This window comes from Choloepus didactylus, chromosome 14 (genome assembly GCF_015220235.1).
Source record: "Choloepus didactylus isolate mChoDid1 chromosome 14, mChoDid1.pri, whole genome shotgun sequence".
NCBI lineage: Eukaryota > Metazoa > Chordata > Mammalia > Pilosa > Megalonychidae > Choloepus > Choloepus didactylus.
Window position 1 is genome coordinate 22,165,077 of NC_051320.1, and position 21,526 is coordinate 22,186,602.

The 21,526-nt window shown below is 37.2% G+C and overlaps 1 pseudogene; it reads right to left on the reverse strand.

Annotated features, from left to right (window-relative positions):
* Nucleotides 1-15,122: 15,122 nt before the first annotated feature.
* On the reverse strand, nt 15,123-17,925 carry LOC119508794 (annotated as a pseudogene).
* Nucleotides 17,926-21,526: the final 3,601 nt, after the last annotated feature.

Here is a 21,526-nt window from a genome sequence, read left to right on the forward strand (position 1 = left end):
CAGAAGAAAGGATCAGAGAGCTAGAAGATAGACATCTGAACATGAACAGACAAAAGAACAAATAGAGAAAAAAAATGGGAAAAATTGAGCAGGGTCTCAGGGAATTGACTGGCAATATGAAGAGCACAAATATTCATGTCAGGGGTGTCCCAGGAATTGAAGAGAAGGGAAGGCGGCTAGAAAGAATCTTTGAAGAAATAATGGCCGAAAATTTCCCAACTCTTATGAAAAACATGGATATCCATGTCCAAGAAGCACAACGTACTCTAAACAGAATAAATCTGAATAGACCTACTCCAAGATACATACTAATAATCAGAATATCAAATGTCAATGATAAAGAGAATTCTGAAAGAAGCAAGAGAAAAGCAATTCATTACATACAAGGGATGTCCAATGAGACTAAGCATCAATTTCTCATCAAAAACCACAGAGGTGATAGGCAGTGATTTGATATATTTAAGATATTGAAAGAGAAAAACTGTCAACCTAGAATTCTCTAACTGGCAAAACTGTCCTAGAAAATGAGGGACAGTTTAAGATATTCAAAGATAATCGGAAGCTGAAAGGCTTCCTTAACAAGAGACCTGCCCTACAAGAAATACTAAAGAGAGTACTGCAGGCTAAAAGGAAAAGAAAGGAGAAAGAGGCTTGGAGGAGAGTATAGAAATGAATAGTATCAGTAAAGGTAACTAAAATGGTAAAAAGAGGGACAAAAATAAAATATGACCTATATAAGTCAAAGGATACAATGGTTGAAGTACTGCCATTAAGGTAATAACATTGAATGTTAATGGATTAAATTCTCCAATCAAAAGACACGGACTAGCAGAATGGATAAAAAATATATATATATGAGCCATCTATATGCTGTCTATAAGAGGCTCGCCCTAGACCTGAAAAGAGAAATAGGTTGAAAGTGAAAGGCTGGAAAAAGATATTTCCTACTAACATTATGGAAAAAAAAAAAGCTGGAGTAGCTGTACTAATATCAAACAAAATTTACTTCAAATGCAAAGCTGTTATAAGAGACAAAGGATATTATATATTAATGAAAGGGATAATCCGCCAAAAGGAAATAATGGTAAACAGATATGCACCTAAAGCACCTAATCAGGGTGCCCCAAAATACATGAGGCAAACACCAGCAAAACTGGAAGAAGAAATAGACATATCTACAATAATATTTGTAGACTTCAGTATACCACTCAGATCAATAGATAGAACATTTAGACAGAGGGTCAATAAGGAAACAGAGAACATGGATAATTTGATAAATGAACAAGACCTAACAGACATATATAGAACAATGCACCCTAAAACATCAGGATATACCATTTTTCTCAGGTGCTCACGGATCATTCTCCAGGATAGACCACATGCTGGGTCACAAAACAGGTTTCAAAACATGTAAAAAGACTGAAAGTATACAAACCACCTTCTCTGATCACAATGGAATGAAGCTGGAAACCAATAACAGGCAGAAGACTGGAAAATGCACAAATTTACAGAGATTAAACAACACACTCTTAAATAATCAGTGAGTCAAAGAAGAAATTGCAAGAGAAATCAGTAACTATGTTGAAACAAATGAAAATGACACAACATATAAAAACTTGTGAGATGCAGCAAAGGCAATGCTGAGAAAGAGATTTATAGCCCTAAATGACGACATTAAAAAGGAAGAGGTAAAATCAAAGACCTAACTACACACCTGGAGGAACCAGAAAAAGATCAGCAAACTAATCCAAAAGCAAGCAGAAGGAAAGAAATAACAAAGATTAAAACAGAAATAAATGAAATTAAGAAAAAAAGAGAGAATCAACAAAGCCAAAAGTTAGTTCTTTGAGAAGATCAACAAAATTGACAAGCCCCTAGCTAGACTGACAAAAGCAAAAAGAGAGAAGCTGCAAAAAAAAAAAAAAAAAAAAAAAAAAATCAGAAATGAGGGGGAGGTATTACCATGGACCCTGGAGAAATAAAAAATATCATAAGGGGATACTATGAACAACCACACACCAACAAACTAAGCAACTTAGATGAAACAGACAATTTTCTAGAAATCTATGAACAACCTACACTGACTCCAGAAGAAATAGAAGACTTCAACAAACTAATCACAAGGAAAGAGATTGAAACAGTCATAAAAATTTTCCAGCAAAGAAAAGCCCAGGACCAGATGGCTTTACAGGTTGAATTCTACCAATTGTCCAAGATGAATTAATACCAATCCTGTTCAAACTCTTCCAAAAAATTGAAGAGGAGGGAATACCTAGCTCATTCTATGAAGCCAAAATCACCCTAATACCAAAGCCAGATAAAGATACTACAAGAATGGAAAATTACAGACCAATCTCTTTAATGAATACAGACACACACAAAAAAACTCAAAATATACTTGCAAATTGAATCCAACTGCACATTAAAAGAATTATGCACCATGGTCAAGTAGTTTTAATCCCAGGTATGCAAGGGTGGTTCAAAACAAGATAATCAATTAATGTAATATACCACATTAACAAACCGAAGGAGAAGTACCACATAATCATCTCAATTGATGCAGGAAAGTCATTTGACAAAATACATCCTTTTTTGATAAAAACCCTTAGAAAGATAGGAATAGAAGGGAACTATCTCAACATGATAAAGAGCATATATCAAAAACCCACAACTAATGTTGTACTCAATGGTGAAAGACTGAAAGCTTTCCCACTGAGATCAGGAAAAAGACAAGAATTCTGTTTTGGTCTGCTAAAACTGCTGAAATGCACTATACCAGAAATGGACTGCCATTTAACAATGGGGACTTATTAGCTTACAAGTGACAATTCTAAAGCCATGAAAATGTCCAAATTTAGGCATCAACAGGAGGATACCTTCTCTGAAGAAATGTTGTTGGAATCTGGGACACCTCTGTCACATGGGAAGGCTATATGATCAGCATCTGCTGGTCCTTCTCTCCTGGGTTTCACTGCTTTCAGCTTCTGGCTTCAGTAGCTCCTTCTGTAGGTCCTCTCTTAACTTCTCCAGGGCTTTTCTCTCTCTAAGCTCTCTCAACTTTTTTCTGTCCTTCATCCTCTCATAAAGGACCTCAGTAAAAGGATTAAGACCCGCCTTGAATGGGGTGGGTCACATCTCAGATTGAAACAACCTAACCAAAAGGTCCCACCCATAACAGATCTGCACCCACAGGAGGGATTAAGAACATGGCCTTTTCTGGAGTACATAATAGTATCAAACTGCCACAGATGCCCACTGTTATTCAACATTGTGCTAGAAGTTCTAGCTAGAGCAATTAGGCAAGAAAAAGAAATAAAAGGCATCCAATTGGAAAGGGCGAATTAAAACTTTCACTATTTCCAGACGATATGATCCTATACCTAGAAAATCGTGAAAAATTACAACAAAGCTCCTAGAACTAATAAATGAGTTCAGCAAAGTGGCAGGATACAAGATCAACCCCCCAAAATCAACAGTGTTTCTATACACTAGCAATGACAATCTGAGGAGGAAATCAGGGGGAAAAATCCATTTACAATAGCAACTAAAAGAAAAAAAATCTAGGAATAAATTTACCCAAGGTTGTAAATGACCCTTATTCAGAAAACTACAACGCATTGCTAAAAGCATTCAAAGAAGACCTAAACAACTGGAAGGACATTCCGTGTTCATGGGCTGGAGGACTAAATATTGTTAAGATGTCAGTTTTATTCAAATTGATTTACAGGTTCAACACAATCCCAGTTCAAATTCCAACAGCCTACTTTGTAGAATTGGAAAATCCAATTACCAAATTTATTGGTAAGGGTAAGGGGTCTGAATAGCCAAAAACATTTTGAAAAAGGAAAATGAAGTTGGAGGACTCTCACTTCCTTACTTTAAAAAAAAAGCATATTACAAAGCTACAGTGGTAAAAACAACATGGCACTGGCATAAAGATAGCTAAATTGATCAGTGGAGTTGAATTGAGAGTTCAGAAATAGTCCCTCAGGTCTATCTGATTTTTGACAAGGATCCCAAGTCCATCCAACTGGGACAGAGCAGTCTGTTCAACAAATGGTGCTTGGAGAACTGGATTTGTATATCCAAAAGAATGAAAGAGGGACCTTATCTCACCCTTACACAAAAATTAAGTCAAAATGGATTAAAGACCTAAATATAAAAGCTAGAACCATAAAACTTCTAGAACAAAATATATGGAAGCATCTACAAGATCTTGTGATAGGAGGTGGCTTCTTAGACCTTACAGCCAAAGGTTGAGCAACAAAAGATAGATAAACAGGACCTCCTCAAATTGAAAATTTTGTGCTTCAAAGGACTTCGTCAAGAGGGTGAACAGGCAGCCTACCCAATGGGAGAAAATATTTGGAAACTACATATCTGATAATGGTTTAATATCCAGGATATATGACAATATCCTACAATTCAATGATAAAAAGACAGCACAATTAAAAACAGGCAAAAGACTTGAATAGACATTTTTTCAAAGAGGATATACAAATGAATAAAAAGCACATGAAAAGATTTTCAACATCACTAGCTACTAGGAAAATTCAAATCAAAACTACAATGACATCATTTCACACCTATTAGAATGGCCACTATTTAAAAAAACAGAAACCTACAAGTGTTGGAAAGGATGTGGAGAAATGGGAACACTTCTTCACTGCTGGTGGGAATATAGAATGGTGCAGCCACTGTGGAAGACAGTTTGGGGGTTCCTCGGAAAGCTAAGTATTGAATTGCCATATGATCTGACAATTCCACTAATAGAACTGAAGGCAGGGATACAAACAGACATTTGGACACCAATGTTCACTGCAGCATTATTCACAATTGCCAAAAGATGGAAGCAACCCAGGTGTCCATCAACGAATGAATGGTTAAACAAAATGTAATATATACATATGATGGAATATTATTCACCTGTAAGAAGAAATGAAGTCCTGACTTGTTACAACATGGATGAACCTTGAGGATAATATGTTGAGTAAAATAAGCCAGATGCAAAAGGAGAAATACTGTATGACCTTACTAAAATGAACTAGAAATAACTAGCAAACTTATAGTGTTAATATCTAGAACCTAAATCAACCAAAGATAGAATGAGGGTGGAGAATGGGGAGCTGATGCTTAATTTGTGCAGAATTTGAAATTAGGTTGATTGGAAATGTTTGACAATGGATAGAGGTGATGGTAGGACATTATAGTGAGTGTAATTAACAGTGATGATATGTGGGTGCACTAGTGGGTGAATGGGAAAGTTTAGGGTCATGTATATTAATAGAAGGAAAGCCAGAGAATGAAACATGGGACTGTAAAACATAATGAACCCTTTCGTGGGTAAATTGATTGTGGTGATGAAAGCACAACTCTGTGAATATAGTAGAAGACAGTGTTTGTATACTTTAGGTGATTGTATGGTATTGTGAATTTCTCTCAAAAAAACTGCTTTAAAAAAAGCAACCAAACAAACAAAAAACAGATCACATGCTACAGAGAAGTCTCTTGTGAAAGGAAGAATCAACTGATGTGACAAACCTCACTGTTGTCTTAAACTGCCACAGCCACCCTGCTTTCAGCAACTACCATCCTGATCAGTTAGCAGCCATCAACACTGAGGCAAGACCTTCCACCAACAAAAAGATTATGACTTGCTGAAGGCACAGATGATGCTTAGCATTTTCAGCAATAAAGTATTTTTAAATTAAGATATGTACATTGTTTTTTAGACATAGTGCTATTGCACACTTAATAGACTACAGTATAGTGCAAATATAATTTTTATATGTACTGGGAAACCAAATAATTAGTTTGACTCACTTTACTGTGATAATCACTTTATTGCAGTGCTCTAGAACAGATTCCAAGATACCTCTGAGGTGTGCCTGAACTAAGAAGTGGGAAGAGTTAAATCCAGCCATTTCCTTCTGCAGAGACCCAGGAAAGTCACAGAAATTAGAGGCCCCAGCTGCCTTGGAAAGCAAGGATTCAGGTAGGCTGAAGAATCAGGAGGACTCATTCAAGTTCTCTAAAACAAATAGTGAGAATCCCAGATCTCCTTTCTAACCTTGTGCAGACAGGAAACCCTCTCTTCTTCACCTCAGCAGAAAACTGGGTGGGCTGACCGGACAGGTTCTGGACTTGGGTTCACCAGGCCAAGCTGAGGGTGGGATTAGAGCAGCATCATGAAAAGAGGTGGATCAAGTGAAAAATCTGCATACCTGAAAACAGCCAAGTTTATATCCTCCAGGCAAGAGTTTGGAATAGTCCTCTCTGAGAAACCCAACATAGCCAAGGCAAAAGTTTTCCAGATGCTATCAGTTGGGAGTCCTCCAACCAAATGAGTGGGTCCACTGATAACTCTAAGGTAAAGGTAAGCTCTACCCATGCACTCAGAGCTTACGAACAGCATATTAAGCACCTAAGTCTTAAATATGAAAGAATAATGAAGCATTACCAGAATTTGAAAAAAAAAATCCCTTAGTATAGGAAACAACAGAAACAAACAGAAAATGAAACAAGGGAAAACAAACAATACAGAGCACCCCTCAAAAAAAAAAAAAAAAAAAAAAAAGAAAAAGGAAAAGAAAAAAACTCCACAATAAAAGCCTTAGAGAAATAAAAGAAGTTATATAACAGGATGATATTAAAAAAAAAAACCAATAATTTTTGTAAATTAAGACTATGATAACAAAAATTAAATCTCTAACAGGAAGGTTAGAAAATAGAGTTGAGGCATCTTCCCAAAAGTAAAACAAAAAATTAAAGATACAGAAAATGGGAGAAAATATATTAAAATTAGAGGCTCATTCCAGGGGGCTTAACATCCATTAAGAATGGTTTCAAAAAGAGAGAACTGAGAAAATTGTGGGGAGCAAATAATTCAAGAAAATTCTACAGAACTGAAGGGCATGCATTTCCGGTGGAGATAGCCGAGTGTGTGCCAAGAAAAATAGACAGAGAAAAACTTACACTAAGGCATGTCATTGTGACATTTCAGAATAATAGCAACAAAAATAAAGTAAAATTTTTCAGAGACAGAAAATAAAAACAATTCATCTCCAAAGGTCCATGATTGAGAATGGCAAAGGCCTTCTCAAAAGCAAATTAGAAGCTAGAAGACAATGAAACAAGGCCTTCAAAATTCTGGGGGAGTATGATTTCCCAACTGGAATCTGTATACCTGATCAAATTATCAATCTAGGGTGAGAGTATAAAAAAAAAAGATATTTTTCAGACACGGAAGAACTTAAGTATTTATAGCTCCTGATACACCTTTTCTCAAGAGTTACTAGAGGATGTTCTCTAGCAAGAGGAGGGGGAAAACCAAGAAAGGGAAATATTACAATCCAGCAAATAGGAACTTCAATACAGGAGACAGGGAAGGGGAGGCTCTGGAATGAGAGTCCCTGGGTCATAGCTAGAGAGAAGTCCTAGAGAACAACCAGCCCAATGAGAGCAGAAGGATGGGGGCTCTGAGAAAAAAATGAAACCGATAGACTACCTGTTCTGGTTTGCTAATGCTGCAAGAATGCAAAATACCAGGAATGGATTGGCTTTTATAAAGGGGGTTTATTTGGTTACAAAGTTATCGTCTTAAGGCCATGAAGTATCTAAGGTAAGGCATCAACAATAGGGTACCTTCACTGAAGGATGCCAATGGCATCTGGAAAACCTGTAGGCTGGGAAGGCACGTGGCTGGCGTCTGCTGATCCCGGGTTGTGTTCCAGCTCCTCTCTCAGCTCCTGTGCATTCTTGGTTCTTTCTCCCAGGACATTAAGTGCTTGGGGGTCCTATCTTAGCATATCCCAAGGCAAACCCTAGGCTACATCTCTATTAGCTACTCCAGAGAAAACTCCAGGCTAGCAAAAGTCTACTTTCAATGGCCATCTCCAAAATGTCTCTCTCCGCTGCAACCAAAGTCAGGAGTCCGCAACTCCAAGCATCTCTGAGCTAAGCCAGCAAGTCTCTGGGCCTGTGCCAGCATTTTTAAAGGACTCCAATAAACTAATTAAGACCCATGATGAGTGGGTGGGGCCAGATGTCCACGGAAATAATCTAATCAGAGTTATCACCTACAGTTGGGTGGGTCACATTTCCATGGAAACAACCAAATCCAAAGGTTCCAACCTAATCAAGACTAAATATATTTGCCCCCACAAGACTGCATTAAAGAACATGGCTTTTCCTGGGGGACATAATATATCCAAACAGGCACACTACCTATTGTGGCTGAACCTAGGAGAGAAGCTTTAGAGCTCTGGCAGAAAGTTGGGGGCTAAATCTATTATTCCTACACAGAAAACTAAGCCCCTCTCCCCAACAGATTCAATTACTAACATCAAGAAAAATAAATTGTAAAAGAAATTGCACATTTTATGGGTCTTCTTATAAACAATAATTACATAGCCACTTAACAGAAATATTGATTTAACAAAAAATGGTGTAATAACTAACTATATTGACAGAATGAAGTGGGTGAAAAGTGCAAGTTTGGGTGGTACTAAAGAGCTAAATCTGCATCTTCCACAGTAGCATATTAATAGGTAATATCTAAAATTGAAATGTGAATTAATAATATGGAAAGTGTTACATATTTATATATAAAAAACAACAGCTAAAAGCAGTGAACATGACTGCCTCAGCCGAGCAGGAATTGTTAAAGAGATGGAACTAGCGGCCACTAGTTTTCATTAGAACACAGAAGTATTGAACTTTAAAAACTACATGCAAGTATTTATTTTTTCATTAAAAGACACAAAAATCATTACACAGTGTCTATGTATCTGAATTATAACAGGAGATGTTTCACAGAGGGTCAATTCTTCTAAATTCATTTTCACGCTTGAGGTAAATAATAAAAACGTAATCAAGCTAGCTGTTTTTTTAGGGCATGGTACAAAACCCTTCTGTTCAATTAAGGGTTGTGGGAGGACTGGCAAATGTAAATCACAAATCTTCATCTCTAGTTATAAATATTCAAGGGTATGCCTGTCTGAGGTTTACTTTCTTTTTGAACAGTACAGTTCTCTCCTATCATTGAAGCAGAAGGTTTGTAATGAACAAAGTTCCTCTCCCCTCACACTCTACACAATGGCAATGTAAAATGTTGATAAAATGTTGGACAGAATGAATGTGACTCAGAACAGCAAAATCTTTTACAGTGGACCTGAAAATCGATGACTGAACATTCTTTCCCACTAACAAATGTCTCTAAAGCTAACTATTTTTTTATATGAAATAGTAGCAGAGTTGAAGAAGGCATCTGTATTATTTACATTTCCTACACTTTTGATTCCAGTGACCTGTCTTAAGGTCAAATACCTGCTTTAAAACAGTTCAAGGAATAAGATATTTAAGACCTTAAGGCAACTGGTTACAGAGCTTTTATTGAAATTATAACCTGGGTTGAGAGAGGGGAGGAATTGTTTCATTCATTTGCTTTTTCAACCAATAGTTGCTGAGTGGCTACTATGTGTTGGGTACTTTCCTGGGCACTGGAAGTAAAATAAAATATAGAGAAAGATCCCTGCCCTAAAGCAGTAAAAACATTCTAATGGAGGAGAATGGCAATAAACAAATAACCTAACTTAACTTAACCTGACAAAGCTGTGTTAGGTGCCATGAAAAAAAAAAAAAAAAAAACAGGATAATGTGTTAGAAAGTGGGATACAATGGTCAAGGAAGGCATCTTTGACAAGTTAACATTTGAGCAAAGATCTTAATAAACTGAAGCACTGAACTAGGCAGAGACCAGGAGATGACTTTCCTGGCAGAGGGGACAAATACAAATGCCCTATGGGTGAGTAAGGCCAATGTAACTGGAGTTTGCTGATTGAGAGGTGGGGGTGAGCCCAGATCAGTGTAGTCCCCTGTAGGTACAGATTAAGGATTTAAAGATATGGGTTTTATTCTAAGTGTGGAAGGGTTTTTGTCTTTTTGGTTTTTGTTTTGTTTTGTTTTTTTTTAATCAGGGAAGTGACATTATCTGATGTATATATATATATATATATATTTTGATGTATATTTTTTATATTTATATGTGAAAGATATCTCTGGCTGCTGTGTAGACAGTTGTTTTCCAGGTGAAGAGTGGAAGCAAGGAGATTAAAAAAAAAAAAAACAAAAAAAAACACTTTTTAAGAGCCTGAAAGAAAGATGGTGATAGAGTAAGTTGGCATCTTTGGAAGGGTGCTATGCAAATTTGCAGGTAACAATTGAAGCCACCCCTTTTTCAAGTTAGAATCACACAGCTTTTTTCTATCCCCTGAACTTCTTTAGATAGGAAACCAGTAGGAATTTATGAAAGAAAGAAAAAACAAAACAAAACAGAAAACAGTTAGTATTCATTGAATGTTTTATTCACAGCTCAAAAATAAAACCTTAAAATAACTCTAAAGTTGAAGGATAAAAATGAAATTATTATTGAAAAATCTGAGGATGAATTTATTTTTTACATAAACTACATATAATATTATCAAAATTTTACTGGGTGTAGTGAAACAAATTATACTTCTTATATATGAGTATCAAGTTGTTTTTTAAAATGAAACCAAATAATTCCTCCACTGATAATATTTAAGAATCGCAGCATTTCTCAGAGTGGAAGAAATCAGTATTCAAATTCGGTTAAGTTACTGCAGTTAATTGTATAATTATAATAATTTTGTCTCATCAATTGTAAGAAAGGTACCACACCAAAGCAAAGTGTTAATAATAGGGAAAACTGCCTGTGTGAGGGGGTATATGGACACACTACTTTCTACATGATTTTTCTGAGAACCTATAACTACTCTAATTAAAAAAAATTGATTTGGTTAAGTTTAAAATGAAATTTGTTCATTCAGGAATAAGTGAATATAACTAATAATAGTGGTGACTGACCTTAAGAAAATGGAATGAGTTAATATCAAAGGTCAAAGCTTTTTTGAGTTTTGATAGGAGATGCGGATACGAACAAGTTCATCACTACAGCCAACTACCCTCTGAGCTCTAGAATAAAACCTCTGTGGAGGCAGTCACCATTCTTGCTCTGAAAGCATTCTAGTGGAGGAGAATGGCAATAAACAAATAACCTGCAGTGGTCCCGTTCTCAAAGTGGGGTTTGATAGAGAATGACTGTGACCTCCCTTCAACACAGGTATCAAAGCAGGTGACAGATCTCATCAGAGTTCCCATTATTCATTGTTTCTTCTACCCACTTTCCCAGAATACCTTGAAAATGCTTTTCAGATATTCTGTGACACTTACTTTTTCTTTTCATGTAAGATATTCTCAAAGTTTACTGAGCAAGAAAAGGCATTAACTAAATTTAAGTTTGTACATTTAAAATGCTTTTCTGTAATGCTTCTCCGTAAGTTGATTCTTTGATTCAGACTGAACTTATTTTAGGTGACATGAACGTTGTCGACATTGCCTAAAGACTTTGTAGGCAACAACATGCCTTGACAACTCAGTACTTGTATATGTGTCCTCAGTTTGCGCAATCTAACTCCAGCAGGCAAAATAACATAATTGTAATATTCCTGTTGTCGGTTATAATACATGGGACAGCCTGCAAGTCAGTAAACACATGGGGGTATGAAGGAGCAGATACACCATAAAGCAAACAAAAATACTAATAAAAGATGTTAACCAAAGGAATGCTTTACAAGTAGATTTATTAAACACAACAAAGTCTAAATACAGCTGTAGAAGAAAGCCACAAGAAACAAGTTGCTTCTTGTCACATGAAAGAGATAACTAGATGAAATTTTTTCTTAATCTGTGGAGACTGTCATCTGTCAATTAGCCCTCAGACAACCCTCTCCCATGCAATCACATTTAAGTGAAAGCACACTGTTCAGACCTATAATAAATGCAGCAGTGGAAAAAGTTCACAAAGAAATAGAAATTAAAAAAAAATTTTGCACATAACATGAATAAAGTTATCAATGAAAATACATACGAATCAATCTGGAAAATGAATGACCAGAAGCAGCAGTGCCAGGAGAGGAGGCTCCGGCTTCTGAATGACCACCAGTCTTCGGAGTTGCTTAGATCCTCAAAGCCCTTTTGTCTATATCATCAACTTTCTCTTCCTACAAGCACCTTCTGTTAATTCCATGTCTTTGCTCATACTGCTTGTGCTTTTCCCTCTGAATTGGACATCTACTCCCTCTCACCCATCACCCAGACCTAAATCCCATGCCACAGGACCCAGTTTCAATGTGGCATCCTCAGTGAAACCTTTCCTGAATGCCTCAGCTGGAAGCAGTATCTCTTATAAAGTCTTTCTCTTAAGGCACTTCCCTCTCTTCACTGTATCATATTTATTTATATTTAGATACAATCTCTCCTCATTCCCAAATACAGGAGCTCTCCAAAGACCTCTGCCAGACACTCTTCTCTTGTCAGCCTACAGTCTATCCGCAAACAGTGCACATAGACTTCCACCCCTGCCGCCCTCCCCACTCTTCAACCTCACCAATGGCCCCTTACCTCTATGAACATGGCTCCAACACCTCCATGCCAGTCTTTAGTTCTCCGGTTCTCTCAAGTTTCAATTTCTGGTTTCTGGCTGACTGCTAGACTTCTGAACCAAGATGTCCCTTTAAACCTCAAACTCACTAAGTCTACAATGGAAATGATCATCTTCCCTGCCCAACTTTTTTCCTCTGTTCTTCTTTATAATGACACAACTGCTGCCTTCCTGGTCTGCTAGTCACTTGGGTGCAAACCCCTTGCCCTTCCTCACTGCCCAATTCCAAACAGTTACAAAGATTTGCCAATTTCATTTCTATAATACCATTGTAATTTCATTCCTCTCTTCTCAGCCTTCTCCCCTCCAACCCCCCCACTTCCATCTTATTTTGGCTTTCATCTTCAACCTGATCCTTGGCATTAGCCTCTTTTTTTTTTTTGTTACAACAACTCAGCAAAATAATATTCTGGTTTATTGTTGGAGAACATTGTTGCACACATACATCAAACAGGCCAATAAATAAATAAATAAATAGCAATTTCTTTTTTTTTTTTAATCATTTTATTGAGATATATTCACATACCACGCAGTCATACAAAACAAATCGTACTTTCGATTGTTTACAGTACCATTACATAGTTGTACATTCATCACCTAAATCAATCCCTGATACCTTCATTAGCACACACACAAAAATAACAAGAATAATAATTAGAGTGAAAAAGAGCAATTGAAGTAAAAAAGAACACTGGGTACCTTTGTCTGTTTGTTTCCTTCCCCTACTTTTCTTTTTTTTTTTTTAATTTCAGTTATTTCTTTATTGTGAAATGTAACATATATACAGAAAAGTGATAACTTCCAAAGTACAATAGAACAGGTAGTTATATATGTAATTTCAAAGAATGTTATGCGTTATAGTTCCACAGTTTCAGTTATTTCCTTATTGTGAAATATAAGACATACAAAGAAAGGTGATAACTTTTAAAGTACAATTTAACGAATAGGTATAGAGCAAATTTCAAAAATGTTATGGGTTACAGTTCCACCATTTCAGTTATTTCCTTCTAGCTTTCTAATACCTTAGCATCTAAATGAAATATTTATCTAAAGACTCAGTATTCGTAATCCTTGGTTAAATCATATCTTGCCTGTTGCTACCCCTTCCTCTGGTTTAGTGTCTAGGCAGTGAAGACCTTAACTTGATCATATTGGAAAGGGTGTCAATATTATGGAGAAGGGGGCTGCTCTGGTGGTTGTTCTTTTTTTTTTAATCATTTTATTGAGATATATTCACATACCACGCAGTCATACAAAACAAATCGTACTTTCAATTGTTTACAGTACCATTACATAGTTGTACATTCATCACCTAAATCAATCCCTGACACCTTCATTAGCACACACACAAAAATAACAAGAATAATAATTAGAGTGAAAAAGAGCAATTGAAGTAAAAAAGAACACTGGGTACCTTTGTCTGTTTGTTTCCTTCCCCTATTTTTCTACTCATCCATCCATAAACTAGACAAAGTGGAGTGTGGTCCTTATGGCTTTCCCAATCCCATTGTCACCCCTCATAAGCTACATTTTTATACATCTGTCTTCGAGATTCATGGGTTCTGGGTTGTAGTTTGATAGTTCCAGGTATCCACCACCAGCTACCCCAATTCTTTAGAACCTAAAAAGGGTTGTCTAAAGTGTGCGTAAGAGTGCCCACTAGAGTGATCTCTCGGCTCGTTTTGGAATCTCTCTGCCACTGAAGCTTATTTCATTTCCTTTCACATCCCCCTTTTGGTCAAGAAGATGTTCTCCGTCCCACGATGCCGGGTCTACATTCCTCCCCGGGAGTCATATTCCACATTGCCAGGGAGATTCACTCCCCTGGATGTCTGATCCCACGTAGGGGGGAAGGCAGTGATTTCACCTTTCAAGTTGGCTTAGCCAGAGAGAGAGGGCCACATCTGAGCAACAAAGAGGCATTCAGGAGGAGGCTCTTAGGCACAACCATAGGGAGGCCTAGCCTCTCCTTAATAGCAATTTCTTAAACCAAAAAAAAAAAAAAAAAAAAAAAAAAAAGGAGAAAAAGAAACCTTTATCTTTGGCCTTTTTAACCATCTCATACAAACCAACTACTTATAGTACAGCTAAGGACTACACCGAAAAAAGTTACTGGAGTGCTCAGAATAAGATTGTATTTTTGTGTTGTTGTTTTGTCTTTTTTTTTTTTTTAACAAGCTTTTGTTCTCCTTTGAGGTTATAATGAACATGGTCCCACCACAAGTAAAGTCAGAAGTAGGACAGAACTCTCCGAAGGCTGGTTCAATCATCTGAGATGACTAAAAATGGCTGACCCCTAACAATATGCACAAAAATGTAAATAACAAATACAAATTTTCCTTTTTAAAGTACTTTTAAGAAAAAAAAGTAGAGCCTTGGAAGTTTTGGTTCTTTTTTCCTGCCCTGTTGCACACACCTATTGTGGTTTTGGTTGGGTGGTGGAGCACAGGCGTTATCTTCGGGTGGCGCTGCCCATGGTGGGTGCTGGGCAGGCCTCTCTACCCCAAGGTGACCCCATTTAGGTTCTGAGATGGGACGTAGAGGGAGAATAGGTCACTGTGGCTTTTTTTCAAGTTTAATGTTTCCCTTTTTTTGCTGTCTAGTCATCCTCATCGGTCTTCTGCTTCTTGGTGTCCACATCATCATCCTCACCATCTTCAACTGCCCGTTTGCCTGTAATTGCCTCAGCCTCCTCATCTTCATCTCCATCCTCTTCCTCACCATCTCCTTCCTCCTCCTCTTCATCTACCTCATTGTCAGCCTCGCGTTTCCCATTTTCCTGTGACCGGTCCCCTTAGCAGGTGCGTCTCTGCCGTTCTCCGCCTCCTCCACAACTTCCTTCTCCTTTAAGTCCTTGGTGGCGATTTCGGAGCTGGTGTCCACTACTGCGATGGACTTGGCGGGGCACACCGGTGATCCAATGCAACAGATTGAAAAGAAAGCAAGAGTTCAGGGACTCTTGGCGATAGAGCTGCGGGTGTCTGAGGCGGCGGCGAGTGGGGAGCTGCTGGGTAAGCAATGCAAAGATGGCTTTTCCGAGTGGCCAGTCTGGCAATAGCCTCTTGATCTTTAAACCTAACTCTAGTTATCTGGTCTCCAGAAAATGGAAATCCTTTCCTTGCCTCTCACTGTCTGCTTCCTGTTCACTATAGACCCAAGGGGGAAAAGCACTGATTTGGTTGATTTAGTGTAAAAATAATGGCTACTAACCTAGTGGGTGGTATCATTTTGCCTGGTTGAAACTTGGATCTGTTTTTGTCAGATGCTTCAACATGATCTAAGTAGTAAGGAGACCTGAGTTCAACTACCCTAAAATAGGCCCAGCCAATTCTTTCCCTTATCTTCTCATTTCCATGCAGTAATCAGACCTCAGCTATCCAAGATTGATGACTAGCCTAAATCAAATTGGCACTACTCATTAGAATAAAACTTTTTCACTCTTCGTTACTCTTTTATCCTTGGTTGCTGGGGATTTTCAGCTCATCAGGGTGGTATGTTCCAAATACAGTTTGTGTGGTAGGGAAAATGAAGCAAGTTGTGTTGGTTAGCTATTGCTGTATAACAAACCATGCAAAAACTCAGTGGCTGGATGGTCCTGCTAATCTGAGCCAGACTTGGCTGATTTTGGCTTGGTTTGCTCAGGTGACTACGGTCATGTGGTGGGTGGACCAGGGACAGGCTGTTCTAGGATGACCTAACCCACCCACCTCCGTTGACTACAGTTTATTGGCCAACGCACGTTATGAGGTCAGCCCAAATTCAGGAAGTAAGGAAAAAGATTCCATTTCTTGATGAAAAGAGTAATAAAGTCACACTCCAAGGGATTCAGGGAGAGTAATAATTGAGGCCATTTTTGCAATCAATTTACCATGCAGCCTGCTTTGGTTCCAAGACGCTTAGGATGATCTCACTTAGGATAAGGAAGTCCTCCCTATGGTCCAGCTTAGTTTTCTAGAGCTCAACGTTGGATTCAGAAACACAACCACAGTTCATGTATTTCTTCTATTTTTTTCCCTTCTTTATTTTCTTTCTCTGGTTTATAAACTTTCTTCATGGTTTCATGAAGAGAGGGCAAGGTGGCCAAAGACTGCTTGCCCAAACAGCATCATGGTTTTCCACTCTCCAATCCAGCTTATCCACTGATGCCAGCTGAATCTTCCTGAAAACTTTTTCCAATCACATTACTCCTCACACCAGACACTATTAATAACTCTGTTATGGCTAGAGAATAGAGTTCTGGCTTTCAGGGCTCTCTGATCTATATTCCACAATATACCTCATCATATACCATGAACTCCAGCTAACCAGAACATTTCAGTGACCTACTTATATGCTGATATGGCAGCTCTATCTACAGAATTCTTCACGTTACTTATCCCTACTTGAAATTATGTTATATGGTCTTGTTTATTTCTTTATCATCTGCTTCATTCCCTGCAACTAGAATTTACACTCCACGAGGGCAGGGGCATTGTCTGTCTTGTCCATCACTGTAGCCACAGTACCTACAGTTGTGCCTCACCTAAAATGGAAAATCAGTAAATACAAAATTGAAAGAATTAATGGATAAATGAGATTACTGGAGTTTCCCACCATAATGCCTTTGCGCACCCAATTCCCTTATGTCAAATGCTCTTGTAACATATTACCAGTATCCACGCTGTTCTCCAAGGAACAAACCAAATGCCATGTAATTTTCCCACAAGGGCAAATGGAGTACATTTTCTGTATCAGTCTGGGTCTGTGATGGTTCGGTTCATGTGTTAACTTGGCCCAGCTGTCTGGTCAAGCAAGCACTGGCCTAACCGTTACTGCAAGGACATTTCGTGGCTGGTTAATAAACCAGAAGGCTGGTTTAATAAATCATCAGTCAGTTGATTGCATCAGTGATTGATTACATCTATGATTAAGTAAGGGAGTATCTTCTGCAATGAGAGAATCCAATCAGTTGGATTTAATCCAATCAGTTGAAGACTTTTAAGGAGAAGAGAGACCTTTCATTTCTTCTTTAGTCAGCCAGCCTCTCCTGGAGAGTTCTTCGAAGACCTTCATCAGAGTTGTCAGATTGCTGCATGCCCTTTGTAATTTGGACTCGTGCATCCCCAGTTGCATGAGACACTGTTATAAAATCTCATATTTACAGATAATTCCTGTGGGTTCTGTTTCCCTAGTGAACCCTGACTAACACAGGGTCTTTAGTTGCAAACAGTAGCAGTCAACTGCGATTACTTTAAACAAAAAGAACAACAACATAAAGGTATATCGAACAGGAATAGATGTGATGGAGACTCACAGAAGGGATAAGAGGCTGAAAAGCAGCCATTTGTCAAGGATGCTACCACCTTTATTGTCACTGTATTCCATTGCCTGCTGTTGCTGGATCGCTTCTCACCATTCTTCATCTTTGCATCACTTTCTCATGACTCTTAACTCCCAAGAGGGTACTGATAGTTGGCTAATCCCAGGATATACGCCCACTGTCTAAATGGCAGGAGCCAAGGATAGGGAATACGTGACTCCTTGAATCTCACTGTAGGCAGCAAAATTCTGCCTCTCACAGACTCATATAATGGGAGATTTCCTATAGTACAAGAGGTTTCAGAGGCTGGGCAGCCAAGATAAAACAACAAAAGTCACTACACTCTAATGGCCATATTTGAATTTTTCTATAAGACTGTGAGTCCCAAGGCAGAGTTTAGGTTTGATTCATGTTTTTGTATCCACTGCAGTTCCTAGAAAAGAATCGTCCACTTCTTGTTGAGAAAGGTCCTTTCTAATTACTTTATCATGTCTACCTCATTTTAAAGTTTCTAGTTTAAGCTACTCCGTGCCACTTTAAATTTCAGATTTTAAAAATTTCTGATGTCTTCTTCAAAATTTGGATAAATATTTGTCAAATAAAAAATGAACGATGTGTTTTTTAAGCAAAGAAGCCACAGTGTTCTGTATGTATCATCTCATTAATTTTCACAAGATTTTTAGCTTTTTTCTATTGTAGCAATTGATACTATTATAAAAACATTTAAAATAAATAAAACATTCAAATTCTATTCTTGAAAGATACAGTTTCAATTCCCCATTTACCCATACAGCTTTATTACGGTTCCTCAGTTCCATACCCCAAGCAATTCTACTTCATAATTTTTCTCACAGCAAATTTCCATTTAATGAATAAAATAGCTAACAATAAAAACATCAGTCTATTTCTTCAGCTGTACTGTGCTTCATTTAATTTCCCCTCTCTCCTTGTTGGAAGTTTACTATTTATTATTACTTTATCATATATATCGTGTTTTAAAGAGTTTTAGTTTAAGATACTATGTAACACCTTAAATTTTCAGATTTATTAAATTTCTGATCTCTTCTTTTAAATTCTATCTCTTCCAGTGGCCTCTACACTATTTATGGTTAGGCTATAGTCCATGGATTCATTGAGTACCCAGCACACATGCAAAAATATTTGTTGAACAAATTGATCAGTAAGAATTGAGAAACAGTATATCTTCAGGAATTAGAAATATGCCTGGTTCAAGCACATAAATAGTAGCAATTATATTCCTACTGTCATCACTAACACAATGTAACGCTGGGATTCTCAGAGTATGGTCCACAGACCCCAGAAGTTCCCGGAGATCCTTTCAGGGGGTCTACAAGGTCAAAACAACGCTTACATTATTTACTAATTTCAGTGTGTTGACATTTTCAATGGTGGTGTGAAACAAATGGTCAGTAGAACTGCTGGCACCTTAGCAAAAACCAAACTGTGCTACTACTCATTGTAGTCTTCACTGCTATGTACTGCATTAAAGAAAATGCCAGTGTTGAGGACTAAATCATCTCCCCCCCCAAAAGGAATGCTTGGGTCCCAACCCCTGGTCCTGTGGGTGTGAGTCCATTTGTAAATAGGACCTTTGAAGATGTGATTAATTAAGGTGTGCTCAAACTGAATGAGGGTGGGCCTTAATCCTATATGGTTGACATCCTTATAAGCAAAGGAAATTGAACATAGAAGAAAAAGCCATGGGGGCCGCCAGAAGCTGAAAGTCAGTGGAACCCAGAAAAGAAAATGGAAGAAGCCGCCATGTGCATTGCCATGAGAAAGAAAAGCTGAGGACCAAAGATTGCCAGCAGCCAGCCCCAGAATTCCACGGTCTTTGGGGAGAAAGCACTGCGTTGCTGATGCCTCAGTTTTGGACTTCTCCTAGTCTCAAAAACATGAGCCAATAAATTTCCATTGTGTAAACCACCCCATTATATGGTATTTGTTTTAGCAGCCAAGAAACTAATAAAGCCAGTTTTAACTCAAGCACATCCTTGAAGCAGTAAAAAATATTTTATTAAATCTCAACCCTTGAGTGAGACACACATCTTCTTACTATACTGTGTGATGAAATGGGAAGTGTACATACCAAAGTATAATAGCCATCTCAAAAAAGAAAAAAAAGAAATAGAAAAGTTCATTGATATGGTTTCAGATTCCACATTGCAATGAATCTTTAGGAAACTACCACTTGTCGAGTTTAGTTTTACCAAAAAAAAAAAAAAAAAATCCACAATTATATGAAAAGGCTAATAAAACACTCCTCCCTTTTCTAACTGAATAAATATGTGAAGCCAGATTTTCTTCATGCACTTCAAAACAATATACTGCAAGAGTCTGAATGCAGAAGAAACATATATGAGAATCCAGCATTCTTCTACTAAGACAGATACAAAAGAGATTTACAAAACGTAAAATAATGTAACTCTTTTCTCTGTTTTCTTCTTGTTTGGAAAATGTATTTTTTTCATAAAAACATGTTAAAATGTAATAGATTTATTATAGTTATTTTAAAATTAAATATGTATTTTTAAAATTTCTTGGTTTCAATTTCAATATGGTAACTATCGACGGATATAAATCAAATAAACAAAAGCTCTTGTAGTTCCTCAATAACTTTTTTAAATAATTGAATATGACATTTTTATTATTGATTTTTATAATCTGGCTTTTCTTTATTATTCTCTGGGGTTTCCTTTTTAAAATCTTTTCCTCAGTAATTTTTAAGCGTGTAAAAGGGTCCTGAGGCCAAAACGTTTGAGAACTGCTAGGCCTGAGCATGGTCTTTGGAGCCATGTGGATTTAGGTTTGAATTCTAGCTCTAACACTTATTTTCTCTATCCCTTTGGGGAAGTTGCTCAACATCTCACAACCTCAATCTGCTTGTAGGTAAATTGAGGGTAAAAACAGTAACTACACCATAGGGTTGTTTTTAGGATAAATGTGATAATACCTAGAGCATCTAGTACAGTGCCTGGTTCATGTCCTTCAATTACAGTGACCTCTTCTGCAACCATGACCTCTCAATGTCTCCATGGTGACATCTGGGACCACATATATCAGTTTAGAAGGCCCTGGTCTGTGGGGTCCCCAATTGTAATACGAAAATCTATTTAAACTTTGAAAAAAAATATATAGGAGGGACACGATAAATAGTAGCTATTATTATTTTTATGGTTTGGACACAGTAATTCTACCCTAGAGAATAAACCTCAAAGAAATAACTCCAAAGCAGAAGAGGCATTAAAACAAAAGTTTTAAAACAAAAGCCTTACTAACAACAGTGGAAACAATGGGGGACAAAATAAGTTCATTATATGCCAACAATATGATGTACTAGTTAGTCACTAAAACTGAGAATTATTTAAATGAGGTTGATTCATGGAAATCTACATTTGAAAAAAATTAAGGAAAAAACAATATTAAAGTATATAAATATATTATAACCAAAACAAATGCATTTTGTAAATTGACAAAGATTGGAAGTTAATTTGAGGAAATAAAAATAGAATTTAAAATGTATCTATCCGTAAGGTTGCCACCATTCATACTTTTAAAATTAAAGCAAATTCCTTATAGTTTAGTACTTTGGGGTTGTGTCTGATAATTACTCCAAAGTGTTTTGTGTATTGAATTCTTTCTGAAATTTACATACATCATTTGAACTGAAATTATTACAAAGT